Source organism: Homarus americanus, unplaced genomic scaffold (assembly GCF_018991925.1).
Source record: "Homarus americanus isolate GMGI-L3 unplaced genomic scaffold, GMGI_Hamer_2.0 scaffold23598, whole genome shotgun sequence".
Taxonomy (NCBI): domain Eukaryota; kingdom Metazoa; phylum Arthropoda; class Malacostraca; order Decapoda; family Nephropidae; genus Homarus; species Homarus americanus.
In genome coordinates, this window is record NW_024731054.1 from 1,592,639 (window position 1) to 1,610,965 (window position 18,327).

Genomic DNA, 18,327 nt, shown 5'->3' on the forward strand with positions numbered 1-18,327 from the left:
GAAAATGTATATCGAAGACTGGGAGTCGTCAGAGAGGGGAGAGAGAGAGAGAGAGAGAGAGAGAGAGAGAGAGAGAGAGAGAGAGAGAGAGAGAGGGGCAACATTTTCACTTGTACAAACTCCTGCTTGTTTTATGTACTTGTTGTTGTGTTACAAAACTTTACAAAATACGCCCTACTGAGCCTCGACTGTGTGTGTGTGTGTGTGTCTGAATACACACACACACACACACACACACACACACACACACACACACACATTGTCAACAAGATGATAGCCTTACAAGAGCAGCTAAAACCCCAAGTACCATAGAAATACCTGAATAATGACAGTCATTCTGGGATCCGGTTTTACCTATGAATGAGCTCATTATAGTGTGTGTGTGTGTGTGTGTGTGTGTGTGTGTGTGTGTGTGTGTGTGTGTGTGTGTGTGTGTGTGTGTGTGTGTGTGTGTGTGTGTGTGTGTGTGTGTGTGTGTGTGTGTGTGTGTGTGTGTGTGTGTGTGTGTGTGTGTGTGTGTGTGTGTGTGTGTGTGTGAGTGTGTGTGTGTGTGTGTGTGTGTGTGTGTGTGTGTGTGTGTGTGTGTGTGTGTGTGTGTGTGTGTGTGTGTGTGTGAGTGTGTGTGTGTGTGTGTGTGTGTGTGTGTGTGTGTGTGTGTGTGTGTCTGTGTGTGTGTGTGTGTGTGTGTGTGTGTGTGACTGGCTAGACAACACAAGGCAAGTCAGATGCTATATGTTAGTCCGGTTATCATAGCCTTTTAAGGTAATAAATGATGATAAGTATTTATTGAACCATTATATTCTTATAATCTAATTATTTAATATAGGTAATTTAATTAATCTGGTCATTAGTATCTGTAATGCGATAATTTATTTTATGTAATCTGGTTATTCAGTATTTGTAGAATGACTATGCATTGACATATGTATCATATAAACATAAATTTATACAGAGGGAATCTCTTATCATGATTGAAAAAGAAACGTGAATGATAAATATAAGTCTATTATGTATTTTGTGTATGTATCATTGGTTCTATGTATATTTAGTTATGAATACAGTATTTCATTTATATACATTTCTTCTATAAACACAATCAATTCATTATATACAAACACACATAATTTATATAATGAATAACAACTCATTTTTTCAACATGAATTTTTCTTCCTATATAATGAATCACCCTAACCTCTCACAGCGCCAGGGAACAAAGACCAAAAAAAAATACTCCTGTCAGTTCTCAAGTATGTATCAAGGAATGTCAATACGGAACGAATATCGAATCATACATATTCATAGACAGTGTAGGTGGGGGTTAGTGGGAGGGGGGAGTGGGTGGGGGTGGGGGCGGGAGTTTCCTGGTTCCCGTACACTTGGTATTCATGGTTCGGCCGTGATAAAAAAAAGCTTTGAGTATGTGGTGGTCGTAGTTGGCGATGTCCACAAATTTTGTATGGCTGCCTCGTGGTGGATGGTTGGGTGGTAGTGGTGGTGGTGAGGAAGTGTATTGACTGTGTGGAGAGAGAGAGAGAGAGAGAGAGAGAGAGAGAGAGAGAGAGAGATCTTAGACATTCACTGAAAATACCACAACAAAAACACAACCTACCACAACCAACATGATCACCACCACAATAACTTACCACAATCACCCACCCACAATGAAAAATAAACACAATGCCCACACATTCTTGTACCCACCAGTGCCTGACAGTCCTTGCCTTATTAATGCATTTTACGAGTTTCATTAAGCAACAATCAATGCTTCTCTCCGCGTTATATAGACACCCGGGACATGTGGCGGTGGCGTGGTGGTTAAAGCACTAAGTTGATAGCCAAAAAGAGGTTCCCTGGATCGACTCCACATTATGAACACGATAGAGTGATTTTGAGTGTTATTGTAGTGGGAGAATTTTGTGATTACAGTAGTGTGTGTGTGTGTGTGTGTGTGTCATAATGTAATCGTGTGCGTAATTATTAATGTAATCGTATGTGTAATTAGTAATATAATCGTATGCCTATGTAGTGGTGTAATCATATGTGTAATTTATGTAATCGTGTGTAATTGTTATATAATTGGTAGTGTAATTGTGAAGTAATGAGTTATGTAACCGTGTATGGAATTGTTAAGGTAATTGTGTGTGTGTGTAATTGTTCAAGTAACAATGTGTGTGTGTGTGTGTGTGTGTGTGTAATATTTCTCGTAATAGTGATATACTCTAAATGTTAATGTAATTCTGGTGTAATTGTTTATGTAACTGTGTATGTTTGTGTGTAATTGTGTATGTAATTTCAGCAGAGTATAACAAAACAATAAATGACTGGAAGCTTCGGTGTGTATACTCTTTAACACTATATACATTAATACAAATTCTGATGTATATTGGTCTACGTATTCATATTTCAGGTATAAACATCAAGTATTCAAACTCTGCGTGTAGTTAAGTGTGTGCCTAAGGGGTAATCATACACACTAATAGGCTAATTTTTTTCGTATAAATGTATGTTATTTCATGGTATATACACTAAGTAATCGGTTCGTGTGTGTGTGTGTGTGTGTGTGTGTGTGTGTGTGTGTGTGTGTGTGTGTGTGTGTGTGTGTGTATCTTGCCAAGAGAGTTAAGTCATTGTGTTTAATGGGTTTATAGTGGGGGGTGGGGTGGGGTAGGGGGGTGGGGGGGGTGGTGGGGTGGTGGGGGTGGTGGGGGGTGTCCTCAGTCTACACAGGTATATGGAGTGTGTTGGGGGAGGAGAGTGGGGGTTGTTATTCAGTCTAATGCCCCTTCTTCTTCTTCCTCCTCCTCCTCCTCTTCTTCCTCCCCCTCTTCCTCCTCCCCCTCTTCCCCCTCTTCCTCCTCCTCCCTCAGTCTATATTCCTTAACTCTGGTATTGATTATCGACTCGTGGGTACCAAGTCGACCTTCCCTTCCTTAGGTAAATAGAACCTCCGTTGTTAAAGGTCTGAGCTTGAGGTAAGTGGCATGGCAATTAAGGTGGGTCATGAAACGTGGATATTGGCTGCTTGTGAAGTATTGACGTGAGGGAGCTGTGGATAATGAGGTGACTTGACGTGACTGACTGGTTAATAGACTGTTGGAGAGTGATGGATAATGAGGTGACTTGACATGACAAACTAGGTGAGTCATTAACTGGTCTTGAAAGATAACCCCAGATAGATAGATAGATAGACAAAGAAGTAGATTAATAAGTAAACAAACAAATAAGCTTGTATCTCCGTCAGTTAATATACCTCCCAACATCATTCACTATTTTCAAACCTAATACAAAAATATTAAACTACTCCACATGATTTCGGATCCAACAGGCTCCTCCTTCATACATCTTTCATGAAACACCAACCAGGGTAGATTTAAAACTCCTCTTCCCACCACCACCTAAAACTCTTTGACTAGACCACCAGCGCGAGCAGCCAGAGGCATCATCCACCAAGCGGCTATGTTTACCGAGCCCTTGAGGCGAGAGGAGCGTGTGAGGAACTCGTGTTTATCCAGGCACGCCAACACTACCCCTTCTTCTCTCTCTCTCCTCTCTGTTCTCTCTTATCTCTTCTCTTTATCGGTCTCTGTCTCTCTCTCTGTACACCCTATTTTATCTCCTTGTAAAGAAGATATGTGTACTCTAACCTAACCTACCCTAACCTATCCCTAACCCTCTTCCTGTACTCATTATACATCATCTTCACCAGCTCAGACATCTACTCATTTTCTCAGCCATCTTCTTTATCTTTTTACCCATTTTAGATCTCGTCAAGATTTTAGGATATTCAGTGTGTGTGTGTGTGTGTGTGTGTGTGTGTGTGTGTGTGTGTGTGTGTGTGTGTGTGTGTGTGTGTGTGTGTGTGTGTGTGTGTGAAGAATACCTGGGGTAGGGTAGGTATTTTAAGGTGTTATTGTCTTTAATTAAACATCTACAGGTGTTTCTTGAATAAACAAAAACATATAAATAGACATAAATATACACACTGGGAAGATAAATATAAATTATGTTTGTGTGTAAGAGAAGTAATGTTTATATCACTATGGCGACCAGACAGTGAGGTGGTTCTCTTATGAGCGACGGTAATACATTATTGATGTTGTTTGGTCAAGACGTCGGTAGCGTTTACACTGAAGAGGCGGCAGAGGAGAAAGAAAACCTTTATGAGAACGTTGTATTCTTTTCTAAGGGGCGTTCCTTACTAGAGAGAGAGGGGGAGGGGTAAGAGAGACAGAGAGAAAAATCAAATATTACAACCACCTCCATCACCTTCACAACCATCAACACCACAACCAAGTCATCTCACACCTCTAGTATTACAACATCACGCCACACAGTCCAGCAGGCAGCCTAGTCAACACAGATCGGTCCTGACTCTACCCATGGCCAGCAAAGTTTTCACCCTCCCCCCTTCCTCCCTCTCCCCCCTCCCTCCCCCTCCCTCTGCCCTCCCTCTCCCCCCTCCCCCTCCTCTGCCCCCTCCCTCCTCCCTCCTCTCCCTCCCTCTCCCCCTCACCATCACTTTTGATAGCCTCGCCGTCACTGACCTTTTCACGGATATACACATCGAACTATCAACACAGCTATAGGGCACTAAATGATTCTAGTGTGTGTGTGTGTGTGTGTGTGTGTGTGTGTGTGTGTGTGTTTGGTGTGTGTGTGTTGTAGGTACGTATTTATACATGTTTGTAAATGATTAAATTATCTTTTACTCTTGAAGGGAATATTTTTGCAGTGAGGTTAGCGCTTTTATTATAAAACTGAAGGTGTGAATATTAACATGGTAAATTGAGTTAGATAGACCCCGCGATCCGAGCTGATAACGTGGTGAGAATGCTTGAGAGAGAGAGAGAGAGAGAGAGAGAGAGAGAGAGAGAGATTATTTTTGTTTACTAAAGCCGAAAAAAATCCAAAAGTCACATAACATTTTCCACAATAACTTAGTGACAGGTGTGAACTATGAGTTACCTGAGCATAACGAGACCAGTGACAGGTGTTAGTGAAGCAGGTGTTTGAAATATACTTCAGGTGGTGTTGTCAGACGCTGAGTAATACACATACACACACACACACACACTTCCTAAGGTCACCTGGTTTGTGTGTGTGTGTGTGTGTGTGTGTGTGTGTGTGTGTTGTGTTTGTTTTGTGTCTTGCCCCCCCATGGTGTTATTGTTTAAGACGACTAAGTGTGTTTGTTTTGTTTTGTTTATGAATATCTATTGTTTGGTCTTTATGACGGGGGAAGAGTGGTAATTGTGTATCTGTTAGCGTCACTTCTCTCTCTCTATATATTATCACTCTATAAACTGTTCATTTTCTTATTAACAGATGAATTTTAGGTCGATCAATAAATAAACAGGTGAATTAATTTATGAGAAAAGTTTTAACATTTGTTTTTTTAATCTTCTGGTACTAATTACTTTGTGTTTTTTTTAATTAGTTTAAATACAAGTAGCGGAATCTAATTAAAGGTTCGGAAACTTAAATAATATTGATTTTGTGTGTGTGTGTGTGTGTGTGTGTGTGTGTGTGTGTGTGTGTGTGTGTGTGTGTGTGTGTGTGTGTGTGTGTGTGTGTGTGTGTGTGTGTGTGTGTGTGTGTGTGTGTTGGATAGTCATTGAAGTACTGTAAACATCTTCCTTCCACACACACACACACACACACAGGTAAACAAACTCACCTCTCTTGTGGACGGCCAGAACCACTGTAACTGTGGCTGTGGCAGGTGATTCTACTCACCACAGCGCAGTACCTTGGCTCACTGAACTCCAGGGCCCCACACTGAGCAGAAGACTTAGCTGTAGGGAGAGAGAGTGGATAGTGCTGGTGGTGGTGGTGGTGGTGGTGGTGGTGGTGGTGGTGGTGGTGGTGGTGGTAGTGGTGGTGTGGTGGGTGGTGGTGGTGGTGGTGGTGGTGGTGGTGGTGTGGTGGTGGTGGTGGTGGTGGTGGTAGTGCTGTGTGTGGTGGTGGTGGTGGTGGTGGTGGTGGTGGTGGTGGTTGGTGTGGTGGTGGTGGTTAGTGGTGGTGGTGGTGGGTGGTGGTGGTGGTGGTGGTGGTGGTGGTGGTGGTGGTGGTGGTGTGCTTGGTGGTGGTGGTGGTTAGTGGTGGTGGTGGTGGTGGTGGTGGTGGTGGTGGTGGTGGTGGTGGTGGTGGTGGTGGTGGTAATCATTGTGTAGTAGTGGTTGTTGTGGTTGTAATACTAGGGAGGACAGCATTAATGGGAGTAGGAGCATAGTAGTATATAATAATAATAATAATAATAATAATAATAATAATAATAACAAAACTCCCATCAAAATAAAAATAATAACAATTGCATCAACACCAATAACATAATCAATAACACAAGAATAACACACCAATAGCAATCAATAACAATCAATAACCACCATCACACAACCCACCAAGTTAAAAAAAAATAATTCTATAACATCATAAAGGCGACAAGAAGCCAGACGGAGGAGACATTTACCTAACAATTTTTCACCTGAGGGATATGAAATAATTTATCCAGGTAAGATTGACTCGGTACACAGGTAAGACTATCATCCTAGCCGTGTGTTGACTCCACTAAGCTTCTCAGTGTTAATGTCGATGTTATGAAATATTTATAACATAAGTGGAGTAGATGTTATGATGTTATGAGTGAACTTTAATAACTAATACGGTGTTTGAACTCGTAATTATAATGTTATTAATTACAACATTTCATCAACAGGTGAGCGTTATGATGGAGAGTCGTGTGTGTGTGTGTGTGTGTGTGTGTGTGTGTGTGTGTGTGTGTGTGTGTGATCCTGGTAAGGGTATTAGCTCATTTAATTGGCATAGCTGGGAATATAATGGATTAGTTAACTATTAATGCAGGTGTGTGAAGGTATTAGTTAATTGCTATAGTCATGGCGTGGGTGTAATCGTTAAATGGCCAATTAGATACAGTGTGTATATAGATAGATCACTCCTGGGTAATAATAGTCTTATTTATTCTGTAAATACATATTAGATATTGAACTGGAGTTATTAATGTGTGTGTGTGTGTGTGTGTGTGTGTGTGTGTGTGTGTGTAATAAACTATACAGATTGAGCAATAAAATGGTTATGAAACTTTGGTCAACAACAGTATCACAGAACTATACCCACCCCTACACCCCCTACACCCCCTACACCCCTACACCTACAACAAAGTAAACACATACATTCATGATACACCACACCACACCACACCACACCACACCACACCACACCACACCACACTACACCACACACCACACCACACCACACTACACTCACACTACACTACACTACACAAAAACATAAATATCTTCATAAAATATCAAACAATTGGTCGACATTAATCAATAGGAGATACCTGTAATGTTGTATCTCAGGTAATAACGAGGGGCAGGTGATGGATGGGAAGGGGTTGGTCTCTGTACTAAAGGGCACAAACTACTACCATTCATTATGCTCCTCCTCCGGGACGACACCTGCTCGATAAGATCCATTACTCTGAAGGGGACGCCCAACCTCAAGGTAATTAGTTACTCATAATTACTCACTACTTAATACTTTCACCCTTATATTAATTTTTTTTACTGCTAATTACTACTACTACTACTACTACTACTAATAGTAATAGTAATAGTAATAATAATAATTTTTACAAACATCAATAATTAACAAGACCTAAAGTCAACATAAGAGACCAACGACGTATACATGATAAAAAAAAAACCAAGTGAATATAAAGACCAGTAAAAGTTAACATATGGAGACGATAACATAACCCCACTTTATCACTCCCTGTTGTGGCTCAGTCTTTCCGCCTCATTGAGTTTTTAAGGAACTTTTGTTGAAATGTTGGGTCGTCGTATCTTAAACCAGAGGAAAACCGAAGGATACGTCTTCTTTTGTCTATGTGTCTGTCTGTGTGGTTTATTTTTTGTTGATATGATAACGTAAAGAATTGGTTTATTTTTTTAGGTTTATTGTTTTTTTCTAGGTTTGTTTTGTTGTGGTTTAGGTTAATTTGGTTGTTTTTTTGGAGTTAGTTTTGTTATTGTTTTAAGTTTATAAGTAATGAGAATAATATTGTGTTCATTTCTCTCTCTCTCTCTCTCTCTCTCTCTCTCTCTCTCTCTCTCTCTCTTTAACAACTGAATGAATAAGGAAGAAGAGATAATGAAGGTAAGAGAGAGGAAGGGAGAGAGAGGGAGTGGACAGGGAGGAAGGAGAGAGAGGGAGGGAGCAGGGAGGAAGGGAGAGATATGGAGGTAGCAGTATGGTAGAGAAGAGGAGGGTAGGGAAGGGAGAGAGGGGGGGGCAGGAGAGAGGCAGGAGGGAGGGAGGGAGGCAGGCAGGGAGGAAGGGAGGCAGGCAAGGAGGGAGGGAGGAGGCAGGCAGGAGGAAGGAAGGAAGGAGGGGAGAGAGAGCTGTGTGCTATAACAGAGTAATATTGGAGTGTACAAATGAAAAGTAATATTTATCTCGGTTAGACACTGCCATAGTGCCCAGAATATTGCTCTTTTATTTACTCTATTAATATCGGGGATTTTTTTCAAGCGATATTTTTCACTTTTCATTGTTAATAAAATTTTTAAATATTCTTTGTAATTATTTCTTTTGTTATTCATTTTATTATATATGTTTACGATTATAAGATTGGTGTGTGTATGTCTGTCGTACGGAACACACAACACACACCAAAGGAAATAACTACAAACTTCACCGTGTGATGGTCAAATACAACACCACCCTCCCCCACCCACCCCCGGACCCATCTCCCCCACCCATCTCCCCCACCCATCTCCCCACCCATCTCCCCATAGTTAGCCAAGTCTGTAACTCGATGTCAAGGAAACTTCCTCCCCCCCCAGGATGACCGGAAAACTCACCAACCGCAATGGCTCTCACCAATATCCCCCGTCCTCCAATTACCAACAGGACGTAACAAGCAAGAGACAACAATGGCCCATGTTCACAGCGACGGTCAATACGGATATCGAACCCTTGCATCACTGACTTCTGAAGCGACCGTATTTATCTATACATATAAGCTTGTATGTATGTATGTATGTATGTATGTATGTATGTATATGTATATGTATGTATGTGTGTGTGTGTGTGAAGGCTAACATGTACTGTATCTTCATTAAAACGCTAAAAAATACTATTATTATAAATTAAGCTTGGGAACACCATTATGGGAGAGGACTTAATGGTGGGAGGGTAGGAGGGAGGGTGTTGAATGAGACAGGGAAGGGGAGGGAGGGGAGAGGGAGAGACGGTGATTGTGAGAGACAGGGAGGGAAAGGAGAGCTTTACTGAATATCTCCCTGGGGAAAAAGTAATAAGAGAGAGAGAGAGAGAGAGTCTTTTACCACCTCAGGCGTTAGTAATCACACCGGTTGAGTCCTAACGATCTGTGATAAGAGTTTCCACTTGTACCACAATAACACGAACGTAAACACCACATTATCACCAGGATAACACGGAGATAACATTAGGATAACACTAACGTAATACTCTATCTTAACACCAGGATAACGTCACCATAGCACTCAAGATAACACCTGGAGTGTCTGGGGTAGGGTAAATGTTATCCAAATTATGACACAGTGTTTTGTCTAATGCAATTTATCGTACAGGTTAGCAGGTTGAGGGTGTGTGTGTCTGTCTGTGGTTTGTATGTAATGTATGTATGTATGTATGTATGTATGTATGTATGTATGTATGTATGTATGTATGTATGTATGTATGTAATATCGTTCGTGTTTTCGTTGTTATTCGTCTAGTTTTAAGACTACACGACACTCCTCAACACAAATGAGGTGGGGAGGTAAAAACAAGAGTTTAATGGCGGCGCCACTAACATCAAGGAACGTCTTTAAGGTCACACAGTAATGTTCTCACCACTACATAACACTAAACATCTCCTTGACGCTAATGATGTTAATGTAAACTAGTAAACACATAACACTTGCCGCTAACATAATAATACTACCACTTCCTCAGTAACTATTAATACGATGCTGTTTCATTAACCACTAACAACACTACTTCACTAATAACTAACAACACTACTTCACTAATCACTAACAATTCAATGTACTTACAAACAAACACATAAACAAATAAACAGAACACGATTGTCTTTAATTTTTTCTTTGTCATTTGAGTCGTGTTCAAAAGTGGTCTAATTTACAGTGCCAATTGTCCTCTTGGTCCGATAAAAAGTTTGCTCTTTAATGGCTCCTCCCAAAACAATTTCCACTGATACCAGCATTGGGGAAGCAACTTGTAAAGCCTCTTCTTCCTCCTACCACCACTCCTACCACCACTCCTACCACCACTATCAGACAACTACCCAGCACACTTGTCGCGGCAATTATCTATTTTCCAAAGTCTTATAACAGAGAGATGCAGTTAAGACCAGAGATACAAACGCTAGTGGGGTGTGTGTGTGTGTGTGTGTGTGTGTGTGTGTGTGTGTGTGTGTGTGTGTGTGTGTGTTCCCCGAGCTGGAGTTTACCTCAGATTAAACTGTCGACTGTGTGCAATGTGTGGGCTGTGTATGTATGTATGTGTATGTGTGTGTGTGTATGTGTGTGTGTATGTTATTTGACTCATAAACAGAATAATGGTAGCAATAATAGGAAAGTTTAACCTAAAAATAAAAAAATAAAAATATTAATCGACCAACACATTGTAGCACTCGTAGTGAAGACAGTGTTAAGGCTTAAAAATAAACAACGAGAATAAATATTAATGTTTAGTGTGTTTGGTTTATTTCATTTCATACACATTTGTTGTATAATCGCGGTTAAATGTTGTATAATATGTATGTAATCGGTGTTTTAAATTATGTAACTGTTCTTCGTCTCTGTTTGTTTGTATGGATCAGGTGTTAGAGGTGTATCTGGGTACAAGAGTTCGATTCCCTGCTGGGTTAGGTGTTTGTGTTCCTCTATTCCTCTACTGTACACTGCCAGGGGCGCTGTAGGAGGTGGTCAACACACTGACCATCATCCTGCCAGGGGGGGTGAGTGTGTTTGTGTGAGGGTCTCTGTTGGGGGGCCTACTGACGTGTTCTGTAATACATACATACACATACACACATACACATACACATACATATATACATACATACATACATTAATGAATCAGTGAGGTACTAATAGTTTCCAACAACATTCACTTGTTTCCACGCTATAATAACTCAACAACTAGCTGCGGGATTTTTAAACTGTGTTGTATAAAGTTAGATGCTGAGCCGACAGTGTTATTTAAAACCAACCTCACGTTTCATTTACCTGTATGTCATAACTAAGCTCCTGAATATGTAGGATTTACTTAAACATATTATACATGGTTATATGTGTGTGCGTGTGTGTTCCATCAAGACAGATCAACACACACACACACACACACACACACACACACACACACACACTCACACTCAAAAACTTCCAAACTCAAGTCAATAACAAGTTGAGGCTAAGTTTGGACTTCTTGAAATTAGTGCATTTATGTTTGCCGCCGGGAGAAGGTGAGATGGCAGCCGAGAGATCTTGTAAGACGTGCAGTGAATGGTCAAGGAAGAATTTCATTAACCAATCACCATTCATCTTGGTGACTCTCCTCATCAGTCCAGAAGTGATTGAGGTACTGAGTCTCTTCCATCTGGTGGGTGTATGTATGTATGTATGTATGTATGTATGTATGTATGTATGTATGTGTATGTATGTATGTGTATGTCATTTTATGGTTTATTTCCGATAGTGTTATTCTCGTTATGTTTAGAGGCGAGCAAGTGGCTACAACAGAGGCACTGCCACTCGTGTACAAGTCCATTGAGTGTTATTTTGAATACAAATCCCTTTATGACACTTCTTGGAGCCTGTGTAGAATTTCCCTGAATTGCAACAAGGATTTGCGTACACACACACACACACACACACACACACACACACACACACACACACTTGCCTTTGCACACATGTATATGCAAATTTTTTATAAACATACATACACATGGACAAAATTTACACATCCTCTCTCTCCTAGCTGTCACTGTGAGTAAAATGTGATTTATAGCCACACACACACACACACACACACACACACACACACACACACACACACACACACACACACACACACGAGATTCATTTACATACAGAACAAACACCACTGTACACCACAACGCAGGAAGCTCCACTCAGCCATTGTCAAGGGGAAAGAATCACCCACACCTTTGTTTCCTCTTCAGTATTAACTCCTGATTAATTCTCTAAACCATCTATGAACACATGAACTTAGGAATGACTTAATACTGAGAGGGTCTAGAGGGTGTAAAGTGACTGTAAAGTGGGTGTTAAAGTGTGAAGTGTACTAATAGACTCATCAAGTGACTCGAGGTTTATTGATAAGATAATAAAGGTGTTAAATTAAAGTCCTGATGTGTCATTGTAGGGTGAAGCATACCTGTGTTAATTAGTCAAGGTATGGGGGTCTTGTGTTGTGATTAGTGAGGCTTGTTTGAGGGGGATATGTGTTATTTTGCCTTTATTTGTGTATGTATGGATGGTTTTACGATTTATATATGTAAATTATGTCTAATAGTTGAAATATACATTCCTGTTTGGGGGGAATATTAACTGATTATAGATAAGGAGAGAGAGAGAGAGAGAGAGAGAGAGAGAGAGAGAGAGAGAGAGAGAGACAAACCCTTGCAAATATTGAAACCTAGATGTGATCCTTCAAGTTATGTGGTGCTCAAGGGTCCGGGAGAAACGTATGATAGTGTCGAGTGGAAATGTGTTCTGGGGGAGATTTATGTTATGGACGAGAGAGGTTTAAGTAGTAGTAGTAGTAGTAGTAGTAGTAATAGTAGTAGTAGTAGTGGTGGTGGTGTGACTTAAAACAGTGTGGTAGTGTGTGTGTGTTTTTGTTAAGTGTAGTAAATGATTTGTACATGAATCTCTCTCTCTCTCTCTCTCTCTCTCTCTCTCTCTCACCGTGTCAGGGAGAGGCAGGGAATGTACGTCATCTCGGGTCTTCAGTAAATATGTGGATAGACCTGAAAAATGACCCCTGGACCGATGCATAACAGGTGGGCTATGCTGCAGGAGGTGGGTTATGCTGCAGGAGATGGGTTATGCTGTAGGAGGTGGGTTATGCTGCAGGAGGTGGGTTATGCTGCAGGAGGTGGGTTATGCTGCAGGAGGTGGGTTGTATGCTGCAGGAGGTGGGTTGTATGCTGCAGGAAGTGGGTTAGCATGCTGCAGGAGGTGGGTTATGCTGCAGGAGGTGGGTTATGCTGGGGTGGGTTATGCTGCAGGAGGTGGGTTATGCTGCAGGAGGTGGGTTATGCTTTGCAGGAGGTGGAGTTGTATGCAGGAGGTGGGTTATAATGCACTGAAGAAAACACAAATAGAGAATCAATTAACATAAACAAAACTTTAAAAAAATAAAAAGGCAAAGAAAAACATAAATGAGAGATGAGAGAAGAGGAGAAGGAGGGAAGGAGAGGAGAAGGAGGGAAGGAGAGGAGAAGGAGGGAAGGAGAGAAGGAGGGAAGGAGGAGGAAGGGAGGGGGGAGGAGAGAGGAGAAAGGAGGAAGGAGGGGAAGGAGGAAGGAGGGAGAAGGAGGAAGTGGGGGAGAGGGGGGAAGGGAGGGAGAAGGAGGAAGGAGGAGAAAGGGGAAGGAGGGAGGAAGGGAGAAGGGGGGAAGGAGAGGAGAAGGAGGGAAGGAGAGGAGAATTGGGGAAGGAGAGGAGAAGGGGGGGAAGATAATTAACTCTCCCGGAAGGATTTTGTAAATGAGAGAGACGAATTTAGGCAGAAATGAGTTGTTTCTTAATTTTGTAATTTTTTATATATTTTGCTGTGTGATTCTGGAGATGATTTCAAAATATTAATCAGGATGTGTGTGTGTGTGTGTGTGTGTGTTTTAGGAAGACATTTATACTGTGTTTGTTGCCTTAATGACCTATACACGACCTAGACAGAATATATACACGACCTATACAGAATACATACACCTCCTCACCATCTTTAAAGTCTCCAGCTTTGACCTCCCGTTGGCTCAGAAAATATCTCTTGACGTAAATATTACTTCAGGAAATATTGTCGTCGATATATTCTTTGTGTAACCGAGTCTTGTGTCCTGGAGTGTCTAACGTGACCTGACCTAACAACCTGATCTATCCTGACCTTTCCTGACCTGACCTGACCTGACCTGACCTGACCTAACCTGACCTGACCTGATCTATCTTGACCTGACTTGACCCAATCTAACCTGACCTGACCTATATAGCGAAATAATATAGAAAATGATATAAAATATTATATAGGAGTGAGTTTAGATATATATATATGTGTGTGTTGTGGGAAGAAGACCCTCGGGTATTGGTTGATATGAACGCCACTCACAGCCTAGGAAAAAAATAGATGGTATGTCAGTCACCTCCCGCTGCTGCTCATGATGAAATAAGCCATCCATTATTAGTTTACACGGGTGGTGAAATGTTGCTGTTGTTGTTATTGTTGTGGTGGTGGTGGTTGTGGTGGTTATTTTTGTAGGTGGTTATGGTAAGTTTCCTATTGTTAATCTTTTCTTCTCTCTCTCTCTCTCTCTCTCTCTCTCTCTCTCTCTCTCTCTCTCTCTCTCTTTTCTTATTTATTCTTTCACCGTTTGTTTGTATTTATCATTTCTTTCTGTATCTCTCCTCTTCTCTCTCTCTCACTCTTCCTCAACTGCCTCTCTCTCTCTATTCTCTCTTCATCTACCTCATATCTCTTCACTTGTCTCTCTCATCATCTGTCTCTCTCACTGTCTCACATCATCACATCTCCCCCACGACTGAGCTACACAACTTAGCTCCACATCTTTAACTTAAACAAAAGCGTAACAGATTCATTTAATTTTTTTGGTTTTTACTTTTTGTTTGTGACATTTTCTTGACGAGAGAGAGAGAGAGAGAGTTTTCCTCCAACACAGCAGGGAAATATTTTTAATTGAACTTTGTATATTTATTTTTATCTTATATATATAAAAAAAAAGTTTGGGGAGCCCTTGGGTCAAATATTGCCCCGAAAAATGTATTGTATTGAGCTTTTATTAAACGTCGATTAAAGTCAAACCTTAATAACAAAAAATAGACTATCTTTTGAATTTTAATTGAGATTAAAAGATTTATTTACGATTTAATTTGTGAAAAAAAAGCTGTAAAGGTGGATATTTTTGGGGGGACGGGGATTTGTTCGGGTCGATGTTTTTGATAATTTATTGAAGCATTTTAGATGAAGGTTACAACTCAAGATAGCGTGTGAAAAGATTTACTGAAAACAACTGACTCTTAAGGTTAGGAAATGATTATTTTAGCTTAAGAAAATAGTATATAATTATGGAGAGTTGTTCCGCCGGTGTGTGTGTGTGTGTGTGTGTGTGTGTGTGTGTGTGTGAGACAACAAATATAAGAAAAGAAAGTTGAGAGAGAGAGAGAGAGAGAGAGTGATGAATGAAACAGCAATAAACGAAACAGCTTAGGTCTGTATAAGTAAGTAAGGAAAGGTTTCAACACATCCACCTTTCTTAGCCGCAGTAAGTTAAACACGGCGGGAGAACACCGTAGAGTTTTACACGTCTTTTACAGTATTGGATGTACTGTTCACCTTATTTCACGATGCAGAGATATTTGTCACTTGGAGAGTAATGAAAAATACAAAATACAAATGACAAAAAGAAAGGCACAATAAACAATAATAAAAGAGAAATATAAATTAGCGAGGGTGAGAGACAGGAGAGAACAGACCTACCCTACCTACTTCACCCACCTCACCCACCCACCTCACCCACCCCACCCACCCACCTCACCCACCTCACCCACCTCCACCCTCACCCCACCCACCTCACCCACCTCACCCACCCACCCACCCACCCCCACCTCACCCACCTCCACCCCACCCCCTCCACCCACCCACCCACCCACCCACCCACCTCCCACCCACCTCACCCCCTCACCCACCCACCTCACCCCCCTCACCCACCTCCCACCCACCCACCCACCTCCACCCCACCTCACCCACCCACCCCACCCCACCTCCCCACCTCACCCACCTCACCCACCCACCCACCTCACCCACCTCACCCACCTCACTCCACCCCCCTCACCCACCTCACCCCCCTCCACCCCACCCCCTACTACTAAATATCAGCTCTGTTTTCTGCCCACAAATCATCCGTTTTCAATATTTATCTAATCAATTTTAACTTCCCAGAAGACAATTTTTTAGTGTTATGTTGTGAGATGTGGGTTGGGATGTGTGGGTTGTGATGTGGGTTTGTGATGTGTGGGTTGTGATGTGGGTTGTGATGTGTGGGTTGGCCCGATGTGTGGGTTGTGATGTGTGGGTGTGATGTGTGGGTTGTGATGTGTGGGTTTGTGATGTGTGGGTTGGGATGTGTGGGTTGTGATGTGTGGGTTGTGATGTGTGGGTTGTGATGTGTGGGTTGTGATGTGTGGGTTGTGAGTTATTTGTTCTTTAACTTATTTTTTTTTACCTTTTTGAATAACAAGTGAATAACAAAAAACATCTAAATAACTATATACATGTAAATAAACACAGATTTCAGTAGTCAAATGAATAACTAAACGATACGATGTTTATAATGTACATCCAGATAAAACACTATACATCCTGGGTGAATAAACTGGAATAAAGTCGAAGTTGTCTTGGAAATATTAATCAAGTTGACGCCGAGTGGGGAATGAATTATCTACAGGTGACCTCACTTTAAATAATGGACGACTCATTCTACCTTCCTCGCCTCACCGCCAATAATAGAAAAAGTCTCACTTGTTCTGACCGCTAACAAAAGTTTTATTCAATCTATTTATATTCCTCCCTGCTCTTCCCCAACCATTCCTTAGTCTCCCCCACCGTCCCACACCGTCCCACACCCTTCCCACACCGTCCCACACCGTCCCACTCTCACCTGTCCTCTCTCACCTGTCCTCTCTCCCATTAAGACTGTGCAACTAACAAGCTTATTAATCAAGAAAATGAACGTGACTGTGGTGGTTGTGGTGGAGGTGGTGGTGGTGGTGGTGGTGGTGGGGGTGGTGGTGGGGGTGGTGGTGGGGATGGTGGTGGTGGTGGTGGTATAAAACTCCTAATTAACCATTATACCTGAGGAATCACCTGATGCATCTTATATGAACTTGTTATTAAAATCCTCGATCATCTACATCCTTCTTCCCTCCTTCATCCTTCTTCCTTCTCCCTCCCTCTTCTTTCTTCTTGTTCTTCCTTCTTCCTCCTGTTTTCCTCTAGTCCTCTTTCTCTATTCCCTTACCTCTTCCTCTCCCTTACTTCCTTCCCTTACTCCTCCCTCCTTCCTATTTCTCTTCCTTTCTTCTCCTCCCTCTTCTTCCTCTTCTTCCATCTTTCCTCCTTCTCTCTCACTCCCTCCTCATCATCCCATCTACTCTACTCCTCCCCTCTCACCCTCCCTTCCTCTTTCATCTCTCCTCCTCCTCCTCCCCTCCTCCTCCCCTTCTCCTCCCCCTCCCTCCTCCTCCCCCTCCTCCTCCTCCTCCTCCCTCAAGATGAAGATGGCCATTCCTGGGGGCAGTATCTCAGGCAGCAGGGATGAGATTACCTTATATTAACTTATTATCACAAGGTGTTGTAATATACCTGTGGACTAATTAACTTAATGAGGCTCACTTACGGTTTAATTAACATCGTCTCTCACCTGACTCTTCAAATTTGGGTAAAGGATTTTTTTGGGGGGTTTATTTTGTTTTGATTTATTTCTTTAAGGTTTTTTTTTATTTTCTTGAAGAGGATAATGATTTTGAGTTTAGTTAACCCTTTGAGTGTGTAGGTTTAACCCTTTGAGTGTGTAGATTGAACCCTTTGAGTGTGTAGATATAACCCTTTGAGTGTGTAGATATAACCCTTTGAGTACGATGACTTGGCCTGTAGAATGATGACTTAACTCATCATACTCAAAGGATTAAGTCATTATACTCAATGACCTAAAACAATACACACACACACACACACACACACACACACAACTGCTCTCCATTATATCCTTAATTACTCTTACTTGTTTACTAGGTAGTTACCACTCATTACGTCATCACTCACTGTCAGGCTAATCACCGTAATTAGAATCAACCAGGAGCTTTTAACTGCCTGAGGTTAACATATGCCATTGTTATTAGCCTTATTAATCCAACTATTAGAATATTTGAGGTGCAGTGGTAGTGATTATCTAAGCGAGGTAATGACAGGTACTTATGAGCAGTTTAAGT

General features: G+C 41.5%; 1 protein-coding gene across 1 annotated transcript in view; it reads right to left on the bottom strand.

Moving 5' to 3' along the window:
* LOC121867477 (putative neural-cadherin 2) overlaps positions 1–5,721 on the bottom strand; it is a gene marked incomplete at its 3' end in the record, with an annotated part of 47,848 nt that extends 42,127 nt beyond the window's left edge. The window contains 1 exon segment of the mRNA XM_042367414.1: positions 5,679–5,721.
* Positions 5,722–18,327: the final 12,606 nt, after the last annotated feature.